This window comes from Tamandua tetradactyla, chromosome 17 (assembly GCF_023851605.1).
Source record: "Tamandua tetradactyla isolate mTamTet1 chromosome 17, mTamTet1.pri, whole genome shotgun sequence".
NCBI classification, from domain to species: domain Eukaryota; kingdom Metazoa; phylum Chordata; class Mammalia; order Pilosa; family Myrmecophagidae; genus Tamandua; species Tamandua tetradactyla.
In genome coordinates this window covers 46,287,223-46,312,851 of record NC_135343.1, presented here as the reverse complement: position 1 = coordinate 46,312,851, position 25,629 = coordinate 46,287,223, and the positions used below count along the sequence as shown (strand labels likewise).

General features: G+C 35.2%; 1 protein-coding gene across 5 annotated transcripts in view; it reads left to right on the top strand.

Annotated features, from left to right (window-relative positions):
• The window catches only part of EXOC6B (exocyst complex component 6B), an 870,074-nt gene that overhangs the window by 118,546 nt on the left and 725,899 nt on the right, over positions 1-25,629 (top strand). The gene's annotated exons all lie outside the window — the stretch shown is intronic.

Here is a 25,629-nt window from a genome sequence, read left to right as displayed (position 1 = left end):
AGAGAATTCTGAAAGCCAAAAGAGAGTAGCAATGTGTCAAATACAAGGGAACCTCAATAAGATGAAATGCCAGTTTCTTATCTGAAACCACAGATGCAAGAAGGCAGTGAGATAGCATACTTAAAGTGGTAAAAGCAAAAAATGGCCAACCAAGGATTTTATTTCCAGCAAAACTGCCTTTCAAAATGAGGAAGAGATAAAGACATTCCCAGATAAAGAAATTCCCATAACTGAGGGAATTTGTTGCCACTACACCAGCCTTATAAGAGATGCTATAATTACATTGAGACCAATGCTTATTTACCATTCTGTAAATCATACGGCCCTTTCAAAATATAATATTATTGCTTATTGACAAAGCCCCTGGTCACCCAAGAGCTTTGATAGAGATGTACAATAAGATGAATGGTATTTTCATGGCTGGTAGCATAACATCAGTTCTGCTGCCCATGCATCGAATAGTCATTTCCAACTACAAGTCTTAGTATTTAAGAAATAACTTTTTTAAGGTTATAACTGTAGTAGATAGATATGATCAAAGTCAGCTGAAGACACTCTGGAAAGGGTCCACCATTCTAGGTGCCATTAAAAGCATTCATGTTTTATTTGAGGTCAAAATATCATCATGAACAGGAGTTTGGAAGAAGCTGATTCCAATTTTCATGTGAGGGGTTGAAGACTTTAGTGCAGGAAGGAACTCCTTTAGGGCTACATGTCAGATAAATGTAGCGGGAGTTTTCATCTTCACTGTTGAAGCTTCTCTTAAAAAATCACCAGATCCTGGGTTACCGTCTCATGGTTCTCCGGATCTAGTTCTTGCTCCCACTGCGCCCATTTGTCAACAGTTCTATTCCCTGATTCCAGGCTCATACCTTCTCTTCCTCACAGTCCCAGTTTTCCTCAAGGCTCACATTGGAGTGTGGCTTTCATTTAGCCACTTTAGTTTAGCTCATCCAGACCCAGCCAACCTGGTGTTCCCTAGAGCAGGCAGTGCCATCAGCTCTTCCCAAAGTTCAGGGTGCCAAGACCACATGGGTGAGGAGCCCTGCATCATGGGCATCTCAGGAGGTGGCCAACATTGGATGGTAAGTCAGTCCCCAGTGCTAGATCATGATTTCCATTTTGGAGTCCCCACATACAGTTTTAAGAATTAATGCAGAGTTATCTTATGTAGTTTTTATTCAGTTTCTCCCAGTGATAACATTTTGCAAAACTATAGTACAGTATCACAATTGCATATGTTGATGCATTCTATAGTTTTTTTTTTGCGTACATTGATAAAATCTAAGGTTCTTTTATTCAGACTTCTATAGTTTTATTTGTACTCATTTGTGAATGTGTATTCAGTTCTATGCAATTTTTTTTCACGTAAGTTCATGTATTCACCACCAGAGGTAAGCTACTGGACCATTCCATCCCCACTAGATCATTTCTATTGTCCTTTTATAGCCACATACCCCTTCCTGCTGCCCTGGTCCCTACTCTTGGCAACTACTAACCTGCCTCCATTTCTAAAACTTTGTCATTCCAAAATTGTTATATAAATGGAATCGGTTTATTTCCTTTAGGGATTGCATTTTTTTCAGTCAGTCTAATTCCCTGGAGATTCGTACAAGGTGTTTGGCGTATCCATTGTTTCATTGTTGAGTAGTATTCTATAAAATAGATGTACCGCAGTTTGTTTAACCATTTACCTGTTGAGGGACATCTGGGTTGTTTCTAGCTTTTGTCTGTTATGAATAAAGCTGCTATGAATATTTCAGTGCAAATTTTTGTGCAAATGTAATTTTTTATTTCTCCGGGATAAATGCCCAGAGATACAATTGCTGGATTTTATGCTAAGTGTATGTTTAGCTTTTTTTTTTTTTTTAAATATTTTTATTGTAAACAACGAACCAACATACAAACATTCTTGGGATACAATATTTTTAGCTTTTTAAGAAACTGGAGAACAATTTTCTAGATTGGCTGTATTATTTTACATTTCTACCATTAGTGTATGAGTAATCTGATTTCTCTGCAAATTCACCAGCATTTGATACTGTCAATCTTTTTAATTTTAGTTCTTCTAATTTATAGTGATATTGTATTAGTAGCTATTATGACTAGTTAAGGTTCAGTTTCACTTATTGTGTTCTAAGGAATAACCAGTTTATTATTTGTCCTACTTATGTGTGATTTATTGGTGCTTGCATATTTATATTTTCATTGATATGGCCTGATGCCCTAATGATTCCCAATGCTTATAAAGTTTTCTTATAAGACTGGAGGTGATATTAATGAATGTGATTTTTTGATATTGTATAGTGAAATATGTCAACATTTGGAAGATACACACAACCCATTTTTCAACTGATCTAGTGCCTGATATTACAAAATTATGCATAGGTAAAAGACTCATTTAAAGTGTAAGATCAGACTTACAGATTTATTTACACTATTGACGCTGCTGCTACCCATGGGGTGGGGGTGGGGGGTGGCTGAGATGCAACCTCCTAGTCGTCCGACAGCTTCTGTTGGATAAGCGGCATGAGGGACTGACTGTGGCTTGCGGCCGGAGACACCTGGCCAGTTGTATATCTGGTGGAGTTCCCTCTTTTGTCCTCTGGTTGGTCTGGGAATAGAGGTCCAGGCATGCCTGGAGGGCGTCCCCGCCTGACACTTAGATGGGCCAGACCCCGTACCACAGGCAGGTGGCCTTATGAGGCGCTTGCCCTACTTCTGCTGCGGCCAGATGGTGCAGTACTTCTTCAGCCATGTTTCCAAGCAGTTTGGCAATCTCACTGCTAACTTTACTGAATAAGTGGTAATCTTCCAGTTGATGTATCCATTGACAGCTGTTATGGTTGGGCCACTGTTGGAACTGGAGATGTCCATAAGATAGTGGTGAGCATAGGATGGGAAACCCACACTACAAGAATACTGAAAAGTCTGTGGGAACTCAACATTATGCATACCTTTAAAGAGGACTTCTACAGGGAAAATCCTCAGTGTAGCCTCGTTGGTTAACTCAGATCAGAAAATAACTTTGATTCTTTAGAGTCACTTATTATAGCAATTCAAGGTCATATAGAGGAAGCTAAGAAAGTAAAATTACCAGAACATTTGCCACTCAAAGAAGACAATTTCTTCCAGATTGTTAAATGCAAAATAATGAATGGCCACTTCTGAAAAATCATCTTATTTATTCATTTCCTATTTTCTAGTATTTCACTGCTTATAGCTACACAGATTCATGCTGGCTATATTTTAAAAAATAGTCATTTTCCCATAACTGTGAATTAGTCTAAACAGTATACTGTAATTACTATATTTATGCTTCAACTGTTAAATTAACCTCATCATGCCACAGTATTTAAAAGATTTCATTTAAAAATCAAGATTCCTTTTTATTTAATATGTTGATTAAAAACTTTTCAAAGCTATCTAAAATGTATCATTAAAAAGATCTTAAGTCAGGAGCAAGACAAGGATGTCTACTATCACCATTGTTATTCAGCATTGTGTTGGACATTCTAGTCAAAGCAGTTAGACAAGAAAAAGAAATACAGGGCATCAAAATTGGAAAGGAAGAAGTAAAACTCTCACTGTTTACAGATGATTTGATACTATATATGGAAAACCCTGAAAAATCCACAGCGAAACTACTACAGCTAATAAATGAGTGCAGCAAAGTGGCAAGTTACAAGGTCAACACTCAAAAATCTGTAGTGTTTCTGTACATTAGTAATGAGCAGTCTGAGGGAGAAATCAAGAAAAAATTCCATTTACAATTGCAACCAAAAGAATAAAATATTTAGAAATAAATTTAACTAAGGACACAAAAGACCTACACAAAGAAAACTACAAGCAATTACTAAAAGAAATCATAGAAGACCTAAATAAATGGAAGGGCATACTGTGTTCATAGATTAGAATACTAAATATAGTTAAGATGTCAATTCTACCTAAATTGATTTGTAGATTCAATGCAGAGTTATCTTATGTAGTTTTTATTCAGTTTCTCATAAACTGACCAATTAAAATCCCAACAGCTTACTTTTCAAAAATAGAAAAACCAACAACCAAATTTGTCTGGAAGGGCAGGGTGCCCTGAATAGCTAAAAATATCCTGAGAAAGAAAAATGAAGTTGAAGGTCAAATACTACCTGATTTAAGGCATATTACAAAGCTACAGTGGTCGAAACAGCATAGTATTAGCATAAAGATAGATATACTGACCAATGGAATTGAATAGAGTGTTCAAATGTAGGCCCATTCATTTATGGACACCTGATCTTTGATAAAGCAGTCAAGCTAACTCACCTGAGACAGAACTGTCTCTTCAATAAATGGTGCCTAGAAAACTGGATATCCACATGCAAAAGAATGAAAGAGGATCCATATTTCACACCCTATACAAAAATTAACTCAAAATGGATCAAAGACCTAAACATTAGAGCTAAGACCATAAAACTTTTAGAAGAAAATGTAGGAAAATATCTTATCAACTTGTAATAGGAGGCAGTTTCCTAGATCTTATACCCAAAGCACGAGCATTGAAGAAAGAAATAGATAAATGGGAACTCCTCATTGTATTCTGTTCCATTTTTGCAATTCTAAAAAGTCTTGACTCCCTCCTTCCATCATTTCTTTGTTTATATCTTAAGATAAAGAAAACTGAATGTTTTTCAAATCTGTAGTTCTCATTTTTGTGTTGGATAACACTTTTCTGTTTTTAAGAGTTATGCTTGTTCTCTAACATTTTTCTTTTTTGGTTCTTTTTTTCCTTTAAATTACTATTGTCAATGCAAGTTTTTTTTTTTTTCCCATGAAATTAGCTTGTAACTGTATACTTAACAGGAGATTGAATCTGTCTTTACCATCCATCTTTTTACTATATGGACAGTGATTGTCATGCATGTCTGCATTGTACTTGAAGAAGAAAAAATAACTTCTTTATTTTTCTTCAAGATATAATTGAATATATAGCAGTATACCAGTTTCTTGAACACAGAAATGCTTGGGATTATCCTCTTCTGAAAATATTTAAGGATCGATTACACTCTTAGAGAACTTGAAAGCTATTTATTTTTCATGTAATTGTGTTCATGAGAAAGTCTAAACTGTAGTTGTGTATGTTGAATGCTATTCTAAAGAGTGCCTCTAGCATGGGAGAAAAGCATAAATAATAAGGTTCTAGTTAAATAATCTCATGCATTTTCCTTCTTGCTAACTATGTGATTTTTTGATATTTGAATATTTTTGTTTATGTTGGCAGAAATTTGAAATTGCTATTTGGGAAATTAAGGTTACAGATTGCTTTGGGCCCCTGAAATAGTACATTACATCATTTTTCACCTTAGATTTGCTGATAAGGAAAGGCAGTATATAGAAGGTAAATTTAAAGATGAAAACAACTCATTATAAATAATTTTTCCTAAATCTGCATAGATGAATTAGAATAAAATATATAGCAAAACATATAAAAGTCTCATTAGATTGGGGGAAACATGGATAATTGCATGTGTTTGACTTTATTGTATCTTTGTGGCAAACAGTTTGTGGCATTTTAATTTCTTTATAAAAACATTTTCTAAAGAAAATGTAATTTAATGTTAGAAATAAAATACTTGAATAAAAAGTATAAGATCAATGAATTTTCATCTAATAATACAAAATATCATTGATAAAAAATGATTTCAGATTCCACATTGCAAGTTAGTTTTAAAAACTAGTACTTGTCAATTTTTTTTTTTTTTGGTATGGGCAGGTACCAGGAAAGGAACCCGGGTCTCCGGTATGGCAGGCGAGAATTCTGCCACTCACCCACTGTCGCACTGCCCTACTTGTCAGTATTTGAGGTTATATCAAAGAGTATCTGTAAGTGTGAGAAAGCTTTAAAAACACTCCTTTTAAAACTACATATGTGGGGCGATGCGATGGTGGCTCATTGGCAGAATTCTCGCCTGCCATGCCAGAGATCCAGGTTCGATTTCCGGTGCCTGCCCATGTTAAAACAACCACAACAAAAAACTGCATGTGTGTGCGGCTGGATTTTCTTCATATACTTCGACTGAAACCATACCTTGCAATAGATTGAATGTGGAAGTAGTTATAAAATTCAGATGTGTTTTGTTAAGCTGGGCATTAAGGATATTTGCCAAAATGTAAAATAATGCATTTTTCTATTTGTTTTTGCTTAGGAATTTGTAATTATTTCTCATGAAATATTTAAAATGTGTGGGTTTATTTTTTAAAAATGAATTAATCAAATTTCTAATATAGTACGCATTGATATACATATATATCAATTGATATATATGTATATCAATTTGTGCAGATTAATTGGTGAGTGTTTTTTTTTTCCTTGTGAATGATTATGAAATTATTAGAGCAATTGAAAATATACTAGCTGTATTAAGTACTTGGGCTGGATCACCCTTTTCAGAGGATAATTTTTGTGCTCTGCTGCCCCCTAGTGACTTTTATGGTCCTCAGTGATTCATTCTGCAAGTGGGATAACTTGGGCATTTTAGAGTACTGTAGTCATTTAAAAATAATTTAGTTTCGTCTTTTTTTGTTTGTTCGTTTTTAGTGTGTGGGAGAGAGATACCACTATGATGTTATACCTCATGGCATCTGATTTTCTTTCAGTTTTTAAAAACTTGTTTTTTTTGTTTTAGTGTTTCCTTTATATTGTATTCTTACTCCCCCACCATCCTTTTTAAGTGTTGGTATCTATTGATTCTCTTCTAAGAGCAACAATAAATCTTACTTGTATATTTTTTCACCCTTTCTGTTCCCTTACTTCTCAATGTTAGTCAATAGAATTGTCTTAGCACTTTATAGAATTGTCTTAGCACTTTACTTTATACTCTTAAACATGCTTGTAATTCTGCTGGTTTGTAAACTGTCATTTGTAATTTCAGAATCCACAAAGCTCTAAAAATCATTTGTTATCAATACCTGACTAAATATCCTGAATTCATTTGGCAAAAAAAAAAAACCTGACTTGAGTTGACATGAGATATTGATAGTCATTATATTTACTTCTGTGACTATTCCAATATTTTTCTGCAGAAATACTAAAATATATGAATATATAATGCTTCTAATCCTAATCCTTCACTAAGGATGTTATATAATGCATAAGAAATCCATTATGTTATTTTTAAAAATCTGCAAAATTCTAAATTAGGAAGCATTTCTACCCCAAGGATTTTAAATTAGGGATTATAGACCTGTACTTGTTTGTTTGGCTTTGACTTCCTGTTATTAAGTATGAGACAACGGGCCAGTGTATTCTTTGCATCCTTTTTCTTTGTTTTCTTAATTATATAACTTTATATATTTTACAATTTTTTAAAATTTTTGTATATTTTTCATTTTGTCTTTTAAATTTTTTTATACCATTTTTAAACACATATTCTGACCTTGATTTTATCTTACAGTTACAGTTAAATATATTCATTTTTCACTGCCAGTCCTTTTTGCTGAAGTTTCTCCTTGTCATCTAGTTTAGTTGGTGTTCCCTCCTTCATTAATTGTCTTAAGAAGGAATAATGTGAATAGCACTTTTAAACTAGTTTAAAAATTATTGTACCATTTAGACTGGTTGCTCCGAAGACTTTATTCTCAAAAGGATAGCTTATTTGAAATTAAAATGCTATTGTGGAGAAGTCTAACACCAGGTGGGTTTTCTTTCCCTAATAAATGACTATTCTTTGTTTGACGGTCCAAATGATTTTTCTTCTTTTTTAATCTTAGGAATTACTCTAAGGATTACAAGATGCATCCTTGACATATTAATGGTTTCATAAAATATAAATTAATACTTTTATCACTTTCTTGATGCTGCTAGACCATACAACACTATATTTTATTTTCATTTACCTCCTCTTACTGCTTAAAGTAAAGCTGTCATGAATTTAATTTTATATGTATTTTAATTCCCATAAGAAATTTCCATTATGATTTTGTAGAGCCAGCATTCTGTTATATTTACTCTTTTGGTGGCCTTTATTTCCTCCTACATTCTGTGATTCTTTTTGAGATTATTTTCCTTTTGGATGAATAACTCCCATTAGCATTTCTTTCAGCACAGACCTACTGCTGACAAATTCTGTAATTTTTTTGTCTGAAAAATGTGTTTTGCCTTAATTTTTTTTCATTTTTAAAAATTAGAGCAGCTGTATCCTTATAGAACAACCATGCAGAAGGTATGGAGTTCCCATATTATTACCACCCCCCACCATACGTAGTGTTCCCTATTTTTAATGCTTTGCATTAGTGTGGACTTTTTTTTTTTCTTTTGCATTTGATGAAGCAATATTATTAAAATTGAACTATTGATTATAGTTCATAGTTTACATTAGGGTTCACTCTTTGTGTTGTACTGTTCTATGATTTAAAAAATTTTTATTCTGATAACATATATACAACCTAAAGCTTCCCATTTAACTACTTTCTAATATGCAATTCAGTAATGTTAATTATATTCACAGTGTTGTGCTACCAGCACCACCATCCATTACTGAAACTTTTTTATCACCCCAAACAGGAACTATACCAATTAAGCATTAACTTCCCCATTACCTCTACCCCATCCCTGGTAACCTATATTGTAGTTTTGACTTTACAAATTTGTGTATTTGAATTATTTCCAATCAGTAAAATCATACAATATTTGTCTCTTCGTATCTCTCTTATTTCACTTGGCATAGTGTCTTCAAGGCTCAGTCATGTGTAGCATGTGTAAGAACTTCATTACTTTTCACAGTGGAATATTTCATTGTATGTATATACGACATTTTGTTTTCTATTTGTCTGTTGAACACTTGGGTTACTTCCATCTGTTGGCGATTGTGAATAATGCTGGTGTGAAAGTGGGTGTGCCAGTGCCTTTATTTTAAAAGGGCATTTTAACTAGGTTTAGAAATTTATTTTGGCAGTTTTTTATTCCCAGTACCTTAAAGATATCATTCAGTTGTCCTTTATGTCAGTTGTTAGTCTTGTTTTTGTGACTTTGATGGTAATGTATTTTTCCCTCTGGCTGCTTTTAGTATTTCCTCCATGTTTTTTTGGTTTTTAGCGTTTTACTATGATGGGCTTAGGTATTGTTTTCTTTATATTCATCCTGCTTGTAAACAGCAATATTATCATATATATCATAATATTATATTATTAATATATTATTTGATGATATTAATGATATTTACTATGTTTTTTAATGATATGACTATGTCTCTAGAAAATTAAAAAACACTTTCAAAAAAGATCAGAATTGTTTTTTGGGGGCGATATTGGAGTGGAGAGTTAAGAAATGCAGAGATTGTCAAGCAGGATAAATACGAGCAACGAAACTACAAGGTATCATAGAAAGAAATAACAACAATAATTCAAAAGATGGAAGGCAGAAATGAAAGTAAACTAAATTAATTAAAAACAAAGCAGGAAAATAAGAAACTATTTTACATTAATATAATTACCTGTACGACTAGGAAATTCATTATTGTCTTGTTTTTTTTATATACCCTCTCAATTCTTTTTTTTCCTTCTTTGACGCTTTTTTAACTGAATTTCTTTTAGAATTTCATTGTTTCACTATTAACTTATTACTTGTACCTCTTTGTTTTATTTGTTAGTGATTGCTATAGAGTTTACAATGTGCATCTTTAACTTAAAACAATCTACTTTCAACAGATGTCGTGCCACTCACATATAATGTAATAACACCCTTGCAACAGCATACTTCCATTTCCCCTACTGACATTAGGTTATTGTTAACATATATTTTACTTCTACAGATGTGGTAAATTCCACAATTCATTGCTATTACTTTTCCTTTAACAGTTGATTACCTTTTAAATAAATTATAAAATGATAAAATATTTTATATTTACCCATATATTTACCATTTCCTACACTCTTTATTCCTTTGTACAGATTCAAATTTTACCTGATATCATTTTCTTTTTGCTTAAAGAATTACTTTCATTTTTTTTGTAGTGCAGGTCTGTTGGTGACATATTCTCTATGATTTTGTTTGTCTAAAAAAAATCTTTATTTTTTCTTTACTTTTAAAGGATAGTTTGGTGGATCTAAAATTCTGGATTTATAATTTTTTTCCACCAGTATTTTAAAGATTCTTTCCATTGCCTTTTTGCTAGAAGGAAAAAAAATCTGAGAGGCTCTTTTTAGAAAGATATCTCTAAACATGGTAAGCTTTATCCTCAATTATTTAACTTACTGGAAAAATTGTCTTTCCTCAACCTTTATTTTGTAGTTTGAGTTTTGGTATTACTCATCTGTTTTAATATTTAAAAAAATTTTTATTGTATAGTATAACATATATACAAAGCAAAGAAATGAAAAAGCAATGGTTTTCAAAGCACTCTTCAACAAGTAGTTATAGGACAGATCCCAGAATTTGTCATGGGCTACCATATAATCCTCTCAGATTTTTTTCCTTCTAACTAGAACATAGGAGGTGTGCTGGTTTGGAAGGATGTGCAGACCCTAGAAAAGCCATGTTTTAATCAAAATCCCATTTCGTAAAGGCAGAATAATTCAATACTGTATGTTTGAAACTATAATCAGATCATCTCCCTGGAGATGTGATTTAATCAAGAGTGGTTGCTAAACTGGATTAGGTGATGACATGTCTCCACCCATTTGGGTGGGTCTTGATAAGTTTCTGGAGTCCTGTAAAAGAGGAAACATTTTGGAGAATGAGAGAGATTCAGAGAGAGCACAGCAGAATGACATAGCCGTGAGAAGCAGAGTCCATCAGCCAGTGACCTTTGGAGATGAAGAAGGAAAATGCCTCCCAGGGAGCTACGTGAAAGGAAGCCAGGAGAGAAAACTAGAAGACAACACTGTGTTGGCCATATGCCTTTCCAGATGAGAGAGGAACCCTGATCATGTTTGCCCTGTGCCTTTCCACTTGAGAGAGAAACCCTGAACTTCACTGGCCTTCTTGAACCAAGGTATCTTTCCATGGATGCCTTAGATTGCTCATTTCCATGGACTTGTTTTAAGTGGGACATTTTCTTGGCCTTACAACTGTAAACTAGCAACTTATTAAATTCCCCTTTTTAAAAGCCATTCTGTTTCTGGTATATTGCATTCCGGTAGCTAACAAACTAGAACAGGAGGCTAGAAGGCTCATTCTGTTAATTTTTATATTGATTGTTTTTGGATCATCTTTTCAAATAAATCCATAAAGATTATTGTTCTTTCTAGTTTATGCTTATCTTTCAGAGTATTAAAAGTGAAATCAAGTATTTATGTAGTTGAACATATATTTGATTGTTGATCCAGAAAAAAATATTAAAATTGTTGAATAATGTTGGAATGACTATATTAACTGCTTGTGGAAACAGTTAATGACAAAAGGGAGGTCTTAATCCAAGACTGTGGCACTATTAAACTAACCCCATCTTGGAACCCAAAGGGCTGTTTAGAAAGGTTAGCTTTATGATATGCCAGAGCAAGGTGTTGGGAATGTGATCCACATCATTAGTTCAGAATGGAAACATTTGAAAATGGTTTATTGGTGGAGCATATGTGTCCTTGGAATTATGAATTATCTTAAAGTTTCTTTTCAAGGGAAGGAACATATGAAAGGGAGGGTAAATAAAATATTTTTGTATATAATTTACTGTAAAGTTGATCTATTACAGTTTAATATTAAACAGCTCTAAATGTCTAAAATTTACCTCACTTGGTTCTAGCTGATATTTCTCTCTGATACATGGTATAAATCAACTTTCCTTCCAACTTTCAACTTCCAAGTTTCCTTCCAACTTGAAAGAGCAGAGAGCTTGCTGATGAAACTCCTTTGTTCTGGGGAATTGTTTCCATTGTACTTCCAAAAGGGAAGGATATTAAAAGCTTTGGCTCGTGGTAACTTCTTTCTAAGTTGGAAGCAGTTGGGGGGCTGAATGTTTTCTAAAGAAAGTGAGTTTGGTGACTTCTATTTTCTTATTTTAAAAAGCTGAATGTATGCTTTTCCAAGCCTTTTCCTTTGTCTTAATGTGGTTAAAGTCCCCATATTCCCCCTTAAAAGTGGAAACCAGAAAATCTTGAAGTTTTGTATGTTGGTAATTTCCAGAGTTCTCCTAGAATCTAGAGTCTCCTAGAACCTAGAACTCTCTAGGTTCTAAGTTTGCATTTCTGCCCTTCCCCAAAGTGTTGTTTTAGTGGGAATATATTTGTGTACCTACTTAACAAAGGGAAACATGGAAATAGAAGGTTATATGACAAAATCATTAACCCAAAAGATATCAAAAGATATAGAAAGACTGGAAAAATGGAGTATACTTGTAATAGGTAGTAAATTGTAAATTCATAATATCAATTGAATAAGTAAAGTAACATATAAAAACAAAAGGTTTAATGTGACTAAGTTTAAGATGAGTTAATAGCATTGTTGGAAAGAACACCATACCTGAAAGAGAGTAAACCCTCACACGATTATGGAGAAAATAATTTATTCGTGATCTTGCAAGAATCGGTGCCTAGCTGAGAAATGGTGGCTGGTGCCACTCTGTATTAGTTCCCTTGAAGGGACTTGGAGTTGTCTTTTAACTCTTTCAGAGCTGAATAGAAAACCAGGGACTTATAGTTGTCCTATTCTATTGTGCTTCATTACTAGGCATGCAGCAGGAGAGCAGATTGGCCTATAGGCCCAAAATCTGTCTTCCCAAAGTGCAGGAATTATGATAGTTTTATTAGAGAAAGATGGGCGGGTTTTTTTTTTTTCCGGTTTTATTAGAGAAAAAGATGGGCAGGGTTAAGGATTGTGAGCCCAGTGGCTCCAGATGATGTAATTAGAGGCGATCTTATTGAGATGCACAGATTGATTACATGCTTAGTCACAGAACATATGTAAAAAAATGGCAGTCTTAATATGATGATGGGCATGATTTTTAGTATTATAGTAAGATATAGGTAGGTGACTTGTAGGTTAAAGTCTAAACTACTGCTCATGTCAGGCAGGCCCATTTTGGTTAGATCCAGTTTAGGTTATCAAAATAACTTTGGACTTGGGGTGGGTTGGTTCTGGACTGACCCTTCATTAATAAACATTAGGGGCTGTCTTTAGTGATTACAAGACTCTACAGTTGAAAAACTGGATAACTGGGTACGAATGAAGTTTAGTTACAAGATTTTTATAATCACAGGGGCAGAAGATAAAAGGTTGTACAATCATTATCAGAGATCAAGGCAGCTGGATTACAATTTAGAGAGTTCAGGTATTTCCCTCTGTCTATTCCAATATACCAGAAAGCAAAAAGGAGTATCTATACAATGATTGATTAATCTTAATCGTCCTTAAATCCTAATTTCTCTGTTAAAATCACACAGCTAATAAGTGGCGGGATCAAGATTTGAATCCACAAAGTTTGGTTTTGAAGCCTGTGCTTTTGGCCACTGCTAAATTGCTCATTAAGAAGAATGTTGAGTACTAGAACAAGTCTACAGGGGAAAAACCTGAATTGAAAAGACTGTATATATGCAGAATAGGTGAATAATTTGAGGGTGGTTAGTTTGGGGAAGGGAAGAGAGGGGTCACAAACTTGTTCTTTTTTTTTTTTTTTAACTTTTTAAGTTGTATAACATATTCTCTGTTTTTTTTGAGGGTAAAAATAAGACAAATGGTAAAAATTGTAGGAGGCAGATTTTAGTTCTGTATAAGAACTTCACAAAATTCACAACAGCTGTTGAAATGGGATTGGTTGCCTGGCAGTGAACTTCCTGTTTCTAATAATATTTAAGTAGGAGCTGGACAAGTATTTGATCGAAATATCTAGAAAACATTGAAATTGTGTCTGTAAATTTGAGTTGGATTATTTCTGAGTTTCTTTTATTTCTGTACGTTTTTATGTTAATTAGAGATCATTAAAATGGGCTAGGCTTAAAAAGTGTCTGTGAAAAAAACAATGTAGTATTGGGTCCTTTATGGAAACATGGTACCTGTTAGTTTTGAAGAAGGGTCGGAGACAGACTGACCACAGATGAAGGACTTTATTTGGGCACCAGCAAAGTGGGGTTCTGAAGTCAGATTTTAGCCCACTGGGGAGAGCAGTTAGAGGATCTTTTATATCTCAGGGAATGGGTGGGAATGGGGGTGTTGGGGGGTGGAGGTGGGGGATAAGTGACATGGTTTTGGCAGGTATAGGAAGTTGGGGAGTTAGCAACTCTGCATTGTTGGGGTTTAAAATTTAAACACTGCTATAGTTTTGGTCAGATTGTAACTGCTTTAGTTTTGGTGGGCAGTGAGAGAGGGAATATATTGCAGGGATGCAGTTGCCTGTGGGTGGATGCTGGGTCAAAGGGTTATTGCAGGAATGTGGTCTTCATCTGCAGTGTGGACACCTGTGTTAAGGGCTAGCTACATCATGAGAGTGGGGGCTTTGAGGGTCCCGGAGAATTCTAAAAGTATCCATGGTGTAAGGGGATTTTGTCTAAATCATGAAGGTGTTTTGTAAATAGTGTTATGATGTTGGTAGGGAATTCTTTGGATATCATGTGAGTGGAATAGGAAACAACAGAAAGTGGCCTACTTCTCCAGTTCAAAAATCAAGTTGCTTAGTAATATAGTTCAGAGGTTCCATCATAATAACCAGTGAGGCTCTTCTCCTCCCACTCCCACTTGAGAAATAAAGAAAGAACCTTAATTGATGGGCTTCGTAGTTACAGTGGAAGGGATCAAAGAAATTACTACTTCAATTTTCAAATCAATACTTTAAGGCTATGAAATGGATGTATGTTTAAATCTATTTTGATGGTCGATAACAAGAGGAGGTTAGACTATATTCTGACCAGTGGTGATTGTTTCTTGGGTTCGTGGGAGGTAGGTTGTAAGAAGAAATTCAAGTACTTTTTTTTTTTAACATTTATTTGACATTTGAATGGTTATTGAAAATTAGACCCTGTCTTGCCCTGAGGTGTTTGTTTTGGTTGATTTTTATTTCAATTAAAATTTTATTGAACATCTGCTGTGAATCAGGTATTATTCTAGGCTATTATATCCATTTCCTTTTTTCAGGTTCTAAAAGCAACACGTTTATTGAAATAAAATATAAAGTTATAGAAAAGTAGAAAGAAAAAGTCATAATTGTACCATCTATTTGTATTTTTTGGTGTTTTTTCCGCTGCCCTTTATTTTAAAAGGACAAATGTTTGGACATATTTAGCTTAATACTGAACATATGTTTGGTCTTATATCCTCTTTTTCATTTCCTTCCCTCCCTCTTATGCTCCTCTTCTTTCCTCCTATTTTCTTCTTCCTCCTCTTTTCCCCCATCCTCCTTTTTCATTTTATTATTCTTGATATAATTGTGGCAAGCTAAGAAAGGTCAATGTTTCTGTGTATTGGCAGTGCCAGAAAGGTTGCTTCATCTATGAAATGATAATACCTACCCCAGTGGGATTAATTTTGAGGAATAAATGAGTTAATGTGTATAGAGTGCTTAACACAGGGCCTGGCACATATTTTTAAAAAATGCTTACTTTTCTGTTGATTACTATTTGCTATTTTACTATTATTCTGAGCTGGGTTTATCCTTTAATCTTCTGGGTGAAATTGATACAGTAAGACTTCCTAGATTTAAGCGGTTGGGTGTCACATTTGACTTTACTTTTTCTATGCTTTTCTTACGAGTTGGTGCTGTAGGTAGCTTTTTTACCCCTATCTTCTTCAGCTGTCATTACAGTCTCAGACATTCACCTCAGAAATTTTTTCAGAACCATGATCAGGTAAAAATTGGCTTTATTCTCCCACGTGACATGTGGTAGAATTTTCTAAATACCCTTATGTAACCATTTAATGGAATGCTTAATCCAGGTCAAAATAAAGTAATGAAAAATTGTTGAAGAACAGACATTTAGCATAGTCCTGTGACTACACATTACAGTGTCTAGTCAGGGTAGGGGAGTGATGTTTGTCATTATGATACGAAGTTATCATAATGTTCTACTTCGAATACAAGTTTCTAACAGACATCCCCATCCTTATCCCCCTCACCCCCCTCCAAAAATATCCAACAACTTTGCTAATGAATTTTTTCTCTCCTTTGAAAGTTAACTTGGTAATTTGGAGCATATTGCCATAACTGGGTAATTGGGAGCTGTTTCCATTGTTACAGCTTGATGTCCATGGTTTAATCCATCAGTAGTTAAGAAAAAAGGGGGAAAAAAAAAAAGGCTCCAGGCTGCACAGACCATAAAAAATTTTCACCTGGAAGCAATTTTTTAAAAAGCCCTTGGGGACTGCTGTCACTCTTCCCTGTTCCCCTGGCAACAAGGGCCAGAAACACCAGTTCCCTTCAAAGTCAGGTTTTGTTGCAGTTTAATCTTCTTCTTTCTCCTAGCTTCCAGAGAAGGTTAGAGGAGAGCTAGGGAAATAACCAAATTATTCCCAGACACTGCTCTCCCCCTACAAAAGATTTCCTTGAATTTTCCAAGTTCTTTCTTTTCTTCCTCTGTCTCCTTCTTTTTCTATTTAGCATTTTAGTTGAAATAAAAGCTATTTGCACTGCTAGAAGTTAAATTTGCTTATTAGTAAGAATGTTTATTATTAGCTCTGGTGCCCGTCTTTGAGGGAAGTTTAAAATGTTGAAACATTTTTGGGCACTGCTTTAAGTTCTTTATCACTTTATAAAGACTTCTCTGTGGGAAATCAGGCATTGTTCCAGGTGTAAGCGCTTGAGGAACTCATAGTAGACATGTAAATAAATCATTACACTGTAGACTGTTCAGCATAGTAATCTTTCAATGATATGAACAAATAAACATTTCAAAGCAAAAGGGTATCAACTCTGCTTTCTAAGAATGAATGTCATTTTTAGGCCCATTATCCTAATGTAACCTGAGGATAATATAAGGAATTTGTTCAAGAACTTTAAAGCAAAATGTGGTAGTAGTATTTCTACTTCCAGTTTTTTTCAAACCCCCCCCCCCCACACATGGTTTCATAGCAAGCCTTGTTCAAATTGTACAGTATCAAAAGTGAGGGCCAGGTAAAGTGAGGAAACCATGCCTAAGGACTGCCACTTAATTTATATCCTTATCCTATATCACTCCTTATCAAGGATAGGGCTAGGTGCTTCAATAGATTTTGTTTCTTTATTAAAAAAAAAGATTTTTAGATATACTCCTTTAAAAACTAGATGGTTACATGCTGCATAGGATTTTTGTTGTAGATAAAGTTGGCTCCTTTTGGGAAAAGATGCATAATATTAATATTTTAGTAAGTAGGAGAAATAAACCTTTACTTTGAATCTTCGGGAAATGGAATCACAATTCAGTTTGTAAATACCTCCGGAGAGTACAAGCTTAAACTCCCCCAGATCTCTTTGGTTTTGTGAAAGTTTTTTGGGTTCTACCTTGTTGATAAGCTTCTATATCTAGCTGGTAAGCTTCTATACCAGGTTCTATACCAGTGGTTATACAAAGGAGGGAAGTTTTATATAGGGATTGAGTCTTGGCCTGAACTTGATGGCTGAGTAAGAATTTGCCAGATAAAATGATAGTAAGGAGATGTCCAGGCAGAAAGAATAGCAGTACATTCAAGGGATTTTGAGTAGAGTTGAAGGGTCAACATGGGAGAGTGTTTAGTGATAAAACTGAACATGGAGGAGGGGGTCTTATGTACTATGCTCGGAACTTTGCATCAGATCCTGAGGCAAGACTTAATCCTGAAGAATTGTGTGTGTATGTGTGTTTGCATATGCACATGAAACTGACATGCATATGCACATGTCAGTTTCAAGATTGGAATCTCATTTTAAAAAGATTACTGTGAAAAAAGTATCAAAGATGGATTGTTAAGGAGATAAGAACAACTGAAAACAGTTGTTCTGAAGAAAGATGAGGATATGAGCTAAGACAGTAGCAAGTGAAAATAGGGATGAAGAAAGGTATAGAAGAGATATGAAAATAGAATTCGTAATTCTTGGTGATTGATTAGGAGGAGTGTTTGAAGCTGATTTGAGGAGTTAAGGTTAATTTACATATTTCTTGTTTGGGTAACTGGTTGGCTGGTGGTATCTTTAACTGAGATAATGAATATAGAAGGAGTGTAGTTTTGGAGAGAAAGCTGATTAATTTTTTTGATACGCAGAGTTAGAGGTCTCTTTGAGGAAGAATAGTAGTAAAGTTAAGTAAGTGGTTGTATATCCAGGTTTGTAGACTTGGCAGATATATGCACCAATGATATTGATGGGAATCAGTGATATTTAATTCATAGTGAAAGCTGAGGTATGAATAGATCTCTGAAGGAGCATATGTGAAGAATGAGAAGAGATGAAGGCCAAGTAGTTGTTGAGGGCCAGAGGGAAGAAGAAGGATTGCTGAAGAAATCTGAGAAGGAAAACCGATTAGGAGGGTAATGGAAGCCTTCAGAGTAGAGATTAAAGGAAGAAGGAATGGTTGGTAGGTGGCACATAACAAAGAGAAGTAAAATAAATGATAAACTGAAAAATGAATATTTGACTTGACAATTAGTAGATTTTTCTTGGCCTTAGCAAGAAAAGGTTCATTGGAGTGATGTGGGTAAGAAACAGGTTACACTGGGTTGAGGAAGAAGTCTAATTTGGGAAAATGAAGGTAGTTAGTATAGAATGCTCTCCTAAGAATCTTTTTTTTTTTTAATTGAGAAATTTTCACACATATACAATCCATACTTGGTGTATAATTAGTGGCTTACAGTATCATCACATAGTTGTGTATTCATCACTATGATCATTTTTAGAACATTTGTATCACTCCAGAAAAAAAATAAAAAGAAAATACTCATACATCCCATACCCCTTACCCCTCCCTCTCATTCACCGCTAGTGTTTCTATCTACCCAATTTATTCTACTCCTTATCCCCCCATTATTTATTTATTTATTTTATCCATATTTTTTAATTCATCTGTCCATACCCTGGATAAAAGGAGCATCAGACACAAGGTTTTCACAATCATACAGTCATGTTGTAAACTATATCACTGTAGTTTTCAAGAATCAAGAATCCTCTTCAAGAATCAAGGCTACTGAACACAGCTCAACAGTTTCAGGTACTACCCTCCAGCTACCCATAAGCTAAAAAGGGATATCTATATAATGCATAAGAATAACCTCCAGGATAACGTCTTGACTCTGTTTGTAATCTCTCAGCTACGGAGACTTTATTTTGTCTTTATTTCTCTCTTTCCTCTTTTGATAAAGAAGGTTTTCTCAATCCCACGATGACGGGTCCCAGCTCATCCTGGGAGTTCTGTCCCACATTGTCAGGGAGATTTACACCTGTCATAGTCATGTCCCATGTAGCAGGGAGGGCAGTGAGTTCACCTGCTGATTTGGCTTAGAGAGAGAGAGGCCACATCTGAGCAACAAAAGAGGTTATAACTCTCAGGTACAATTATAAGTAGGTATATCTTATCCTTTGCAGGAATAAGTTTCATGGGGCAAACCCCAAGATCAAGGGCTCAGCCTATTGATTTGGTTGTCCCCTCTGCTTGTGAGAATATCAGTAATTCTCCAAATGGGGAAGTTTAATATTTCCTCCTTTCTCCCTCTTCCTCCAAGGGGACTTTGCAGATACTTTTTTTGTTCATTGCCCAAATTTTCTTCTAAAAATCTTAACTGTGATAGGAGGACATGTTTCATTAAGAGAAAGAAGTCAATAGAGAAGGGAATCTTTGAAAGTACAGTGTTCTAGTTTGCTAGCTGCCAGAATGCAATACACCAGAATTGGAATGGCTTTTAAAAAGGGGAATTAAATAAGTTGCTAGTTTACAGTGGTAAGGCCGAGAAAATGTCCCATCTAAAACAAGTCTATAGAAATGTCCAATCAAAGGCATCCAGGGAAAGATACCTTGGTTCAAGAAGGCCGATTAAGTTCAGGGTTTCTCTCTCATCTGGTACATGGTGAACACAGTCATAGTTTCTCTCTCATCTGGAAAGGCACATGATGAACACGGTCAGGGTTCCTCTCTCATCTGGAAGGGCATATGGTGAACACAGCGTCATCTGCTAACTTCTTCTCCTGGCTTCCTGTTTCATGAAGCTCCCCAGGAGGCATTTTCCTTTTTCATCTTCAAAGGTTGCTGGCTGGTGAACTCTGCTTCTCATGGCTATGTCATTCTGCTCTGCTCTCTCTGAATCTCTTTCATTCTCCAAAATGTTTCTTCTTTTATAGAACTCCAGAAACTTCTCAAGACCCACTCTAATGGGTAGAGACATGGCCTCACTTAACAACCACTCTTGATTTGGTTACATCTCCAGGGAGATGATCTGATTACATACAGCATTGAATAGGAATTATTCTGCCTTTACGAAATGGGATTTTGATTAAAACATGGCTTTTCTAGGGTCCATACATCCTTTCAAACCAGCACATACAGAAAACAAAGTATTGATATAGCAATATTCCTGGAGTAGAGGAGAAGTGATTATTGTTACACTGAAGTAAGAGATACCTATTCTATTGAGATGAGGAATGAAGTGTAGGAATAGGTAGAGATATCAGTAGACTTACATCTGAATGCAGGAAATTAAGAAGTTTCGTTTCTGAAATAGCCTGAATTTTCTCTGTGGAGTAGGTAACAGAATTATTTGTTATGAAAGAAAGTTGCAGGTTTGAGGTTGGAGTCTCAAAGAGAATGGCTACATTTTGGGATAGATGCTGGAGATAGTGGATGAGTAAGCTGATAAAGGATATGCCAAATGTTTGAATGGTGCAAGTGTCAGTGTATTTGTGTAATTAGCTCCATCAGTGCAAGGTTTTGCATGATTACTAAAGTTGAGTCATGAAGAGAAGGGATAAATAGGTAGCCAGTTTTAAATGTTGGGAGGAAGGTGCTGTTCCTCTGTTGGGGGATTAGTTTTGGTAAAGCTTTTGGGTGTATCATTTTATTTTGAGACTTAAAAGTGCCTTATGTTATAGGGTCTCTAACCTACAACGTGCTTTAGTCACGACCTGTTTGATGTCTCTTAGCATTTGGCATTCAGGTTTTGTGTGGGGTATTTTCTTCCATTTATTCGCAGTGCATTTTCTATTCCTGTTTTGTTTATTCTGCTTGGGATTTATTGTGATTCTTGATTCCAAGGATTTGTGTCTTTTATCAATCAGTCTGGGATATTCTCAACTATTTCTTTGATTGTTACCTCTCTATTATTTCTTTATAGAACTGACAGAACACATTAGAACTTCTTATTCTGTACTCCATGTCACTTAATGTTTCTTTAATGTTTTTGATCTTTCTGCCTCTCTCTGCTGCATTTTGTATATGTTTGAGGTATACTCCCAGTTCCATATTTTTCCGTTTGTCTTTATTGAATTTTATGTATCAATTATCTAGTCTTATTAAGTTCCAGTTCAAAGGAATGTTATCTGTGAGAATTCATTGACATATAGGTTAAGGTGTATTTCTCCAGAGATGATTTACTTTTGCTTCTGCCAGTAATTTGGGGACACTAACAAGCAGACTGGGACAACTTTTAAAATAAATTCTCAATTTAAGATTTCTCAGATATGCAATTAGTATTATTAGTATGAATAGGGGCCTCTCTTCTGTGAGAAGACCAGCTTGTGGTTTCACTTTCTCAAGGGAGTAACCCCTCCCTCCATCCCCCAAGAAAAGTTCCAGCTAGGCATGTTTCCTTGCTATAGGGAAGAGTTTTTTCTACGTTATCATTCACTTTTCACCTTGGGTATCTTGGCTTTTAATTTCCCAGCTGCTATAGCAAATACCACGACATGTGTTGACTTAACAGGGATTTATTTACCTACAGTTTCAGAGGCTAGGAGGCTTGCTTCCTTCAGGAGTTATAGCCTTCTGGCTGGCTGGTAATCCTTGGGTTCCTTGGCTTTCCCGTCACATGGCAATTTCCTCTTCTTTCTCTGTTAGATTCCCTTGACATTCAGCTCCCTGCTCCTTCCTGTGGCTTTCTCTTCATAAGGCCTCCAGTAATAGGATTAAGACTCATCCTGATTCAGTTGGCCACATCTTAACTGAAAAATAACATCTTCAAAAGGTCCTATTTACAATGGGTTCATACCCACAGGAATGTGAGTTAAGATTAAGGACATGATTTTTTTGGTTACATAACTCCGTCTGCCACAACTTTATTCATTTGAAGGGCTCTGATTTGACTCCCTACCATGTGTGGGCTCTTGGTATGTCTCTTGTTCTCCAAATGACTATAAAATAGAAGCCTCAGGTTTTAGGGGATTGGTAGAATATAAATTTCCGTTACTGTTTTGTTTTGGCCTGTCGAGATTTTCCATACTTTCTTTTTTTTGCCTCCCCATGACCAAAAAGATTTAGAGCTTAATCCAATATTTTTGGAGTTTGGTAGTAGAAAGATATTTTCAGGGTATGGTCAGTCTTCCATAATGGGGAAAGTGGAAGTTCATCTTATTTTGCATACTTTGTACACCATTTTTTGGGATGGAAACTATTCTGATACTTTTCATCCATCTTCCTCCAGGGTCTTCCTTGCTTATGAACTTAAAGATTTCTTTTTAACTGTATGAATGCGTTTATATGTAATACCAGGAATAGGCAAATTTATAGAACCCAAAGTAGATTAGGGGTTACCAGGGGCTGGGGGATGGGAATGGCTATTTATTTATTTATTTTTAATTATAAACAATGAACAAGCATACAAACATTCTTGACATGGTTATAATCCGTGGCTCACAATATCATTACATAGTTGTATATTCATCACCATGATCATTTATTTGAACATTTGCATCTCTTCAGCAAAAGAAAGAAAAAAGAAAAAACTCATACGTGTCATACCCCTTTCCACTCCCTTTCATTGACCACTAGTATTTCAATCTACTCAATTTATTTTAACCTTTGTTCCCCATATTATTTGTTTATTTTTTATCCATCTCTCCATACCATAAAAAAAAGGAGCATCAGACACAAGGTTTTCACAGTCACACAATCACATTGCAAAAGCTATATCTTTATACAGTCATCTTTAAGAAACATGGCTACTGGAACACAGCCCAGCAATTTCAGGCACTTCCTGTTAGCCACTCTAATACACCATAAGCTACAAAGGGGGTACCTATATAATGCATAAGAATAACCCCCAGGATACTCTCTCAACTCTATTTGAAACCTCTCAGCCGCTGATACTTTATTTTGTCTTATTTCTTTCTTCCCCGCTTTCAGTCGAGAAGGTTATCTCAATCACTTGATTCTGGGTCCCAGCTCATTCCAGGATTTCTGTCCCATGTTGCCAGGGCGGGCTTACACCCCTGGAAGTCATATCCCACATAGAGAGGGGAAGGGCAGTGAGTTCGCTTGCCGTGTTGGCTGAGAGAGAGAGAGAGAGAGAGGCCACATCTGAGCAACAAAAGAGGTTCTCTGGGGGGTGATTTCTAGGCCTAATTTTAAATAGATTTAGCCTATTCTTTGCAGGGAAAGGGAGAAACTCTCAGCCTATTGATTTGGTTGACGGACTTAAAGATTTTTAAGTTGTAGAGCCATTTTGGTCATGAGGTGTTAGTAAACAACTACTTGTGAATAAAATTGCACCAGTTGTTGATTTTGATGTTGGCAGGTCTGGTTCTTTCTCAGAAAATTAGAAAAATGTGTGTGTGTATTTTATATATCACATATACTCAAGTGTACATATGGTATACACATTATATATGTATTTATACATGTATACATTTATACACACATAAATAGATGTCTACAAATGAGGTCACTTATATTTAGTGATTCTGAGAAACTTGATTGGTCTATTTTGTTAAGCCCACATTGAATCTAGATGTATAAGTAGACCAGGACTATTCATGCAGTGTTTCCTCTGCCTGCCCCCATTGGCATGGTTTTCTGTCTTAAAAGCTTTATGATCTCTGTCTTTAGCAACATAATAATCATTTTAAGTATGAAGACTATGAAACGTTTCAACGATTAATGTACTTTTTTCTTTGTTTGTTTTTTGCATAGGCAGGCACCAGAATCGAACCCGGATGTCTGGCATGGCAGGCAAGAACTATCCTGCTGAGCCACTGTGGCCCACCTGATTAATGCACTTTTAATTTTTACATGTCTCTTTTAATATTTACATACCTCTGAAGAATGATTATTTAATTAAATACTTAATATCTTTTTTAAAGGGGGTTGAGGAGTTTTGACAATATACTCTAGCTTCACATTAATTATGGTGGTGATAGATATTAAGTGAACCAGTAGTTTCATTTAGCTTTGCATGTTAAAGTGTTAAACTGGAGCTAATCTGCTCATTAATTATAACCCTGTATTACCAAACTATATTACTATTTTGCATTCAAAAGCACTTTCCCTGGTTAAATTAATGGGCATTATCAGGCTGTAGGACTTGTTTATATCTTGCTTTATAATCTGTAGTAACATCTGTAATCCAGCTTTCAGCTGCCAAATTTCATTGCTACCACTGAAAGCTGCATTGAAAAATAAATCTTTTTGCACTTAACACAAGTTGATTCAGAGGCAAAATGAAGCCACTAACATATCCTGTTGTGCCTTTGTGTCTTCAGTTACTGATAGTGATTAATTTCTCTAACGGTGTGACACTATCATGGTTATAGTTTTTGCAGGCTCTTTATCCTTAATTTGGAATTTCCTTGCTTACATTAGTTTATTTCCTAATAGTCTGTTGTTGATTTGACTAATGTTTTGTGACAAGTTCCCCTTCTCCACTTTCCTGTGGTATTTAACCAAAACCAGGTTTTTAGTAGGCCTTGTGGCTAGGTGCCAGTTGAAACTGCTCCACCCTGTTTTTATTACTCTGAAAATAGTCATCCTTGAAAATGTGGGGTACCTTTCCTGTCTTGAGGGAAATCCCCAACATAGCATTCCTTTTATTGCATAGGTTATCTTGGTGAAGCCAGTTGAATATCTTGGTATCTGCAAGGGCGGGAAAAGCATTTGAATGCATCTGATCTGTGCAGTATAAAAATATTTGGGTATAATCTTCAGCTTAGACTTTATTAATTAGCATATACTTCCCCTGTCATTGATGATAAGATATAACAATATACTGTTACATTTATGTACCCCAGAATATCCAAATTACTGTATTAAAGTTTGGAGAAAATTGACAGACAAAATCAAGTCAGAAAGAGAAGGGACTCTAAACTCCTTTTTGACCTTCTGCAGTTTCTCTTTCAACATCATGCTCAAATCTATTTTTCCACTTTATTTTTAACTTTTGGAATAAAAAAAATACTAATGATGCTTTTATGAAACTTAATTAAGAAGAATATTTGAAGACTGAAACCATGAAAAAGTTAAAAAAAAACATACATGTGAAACAGAAAAGACCAGAATAAATTCTGGATTTTTTCTTGAATTAATCAAAAACAAAAAGCAAAAGATTCAGTTCTTTGTGTCCTGAAGTTCTCCTTACTTCTGAAAACACCTCAACAGATATGCTTTTTATGATGCCATATTCTTTTGTATCTGCCTTTGAAATAATCTGAAGTCCCAAATCAGTCTTCTTCCCTCCCTTCTCTTTCTCCATTTTCAACATACATAGAGGACCTTCTCTGTGCCAGGCACTGTTCTAAGAGGTAAAATGGGCAGAACATAGTTTCTGCTCACAAGATTAAATTCTGGTATCAGGAGATTGATGTGTGA